Genomic DNA, 646 nt, shown 5'->3' on the forward strand with positions numbered 1-646 from the left:
ATGCAAATATTTAAAGAAAATTAATATGTATGTATATTTATGTCCTTATTTAACCTCTCTCATATTGTTTTTATTTCCATTTTTGGAATTCTATATACACGTTATATTGAACCAAGCAGAATGAAAATTCTGCTGAACGTCTAATGTTGTGTTCCACAGAAAAAGAGAGGAATTGGAATGACATGGGTGCGTAAAAAAATGACAGAATTTTCCCTGAGTGAAATATGGACAGTTGCCGAAGGCTCTCTCACTCTTCTTCCACCTGTGAATATTTTTTACTACAGATGTTCCAAAACAACTGGCATATGTGATGACAACCTTCAGAGTAGCTATTGACAACCACCTGGATAGTGAATCAAGTGGAGGTGTTTAATTCAATTCTGGTATCTTAATCTTTGCACAGGAGATTCTACAAAGAGATACACGTGACACCAGTCACTAAAGTTAGCGTAAATTAACTAATTTATGAAAAACACACTTAATATTTGCAAAGAACTTCACAGTATGGAAATATAAAAGATTCTACATGGAAACATTAATGTGTTCATTCATAAGGGTAAAAGTTTACAGTATAAAACCCCCTCACATTTTAATATAATTTAAGTACTCTTTAAAACACAAAGTAAAATAATTAGCACACAAGTGC

Source organism: Carassius auratus, chromosome 47 (genome assembly GCF_003368295.1).
Source record: "Carassius auratus strain Wakin chromosome 47, ASM336829v1, whole genome shotgun sequence".
Taxonomy (NCBI): domain Eukaryota; kingdom Metazoa; phylum Chordata; class Actinopteri; order Cypriniformes; family Cyprinidae; genus Carassius; species Carassius auratus.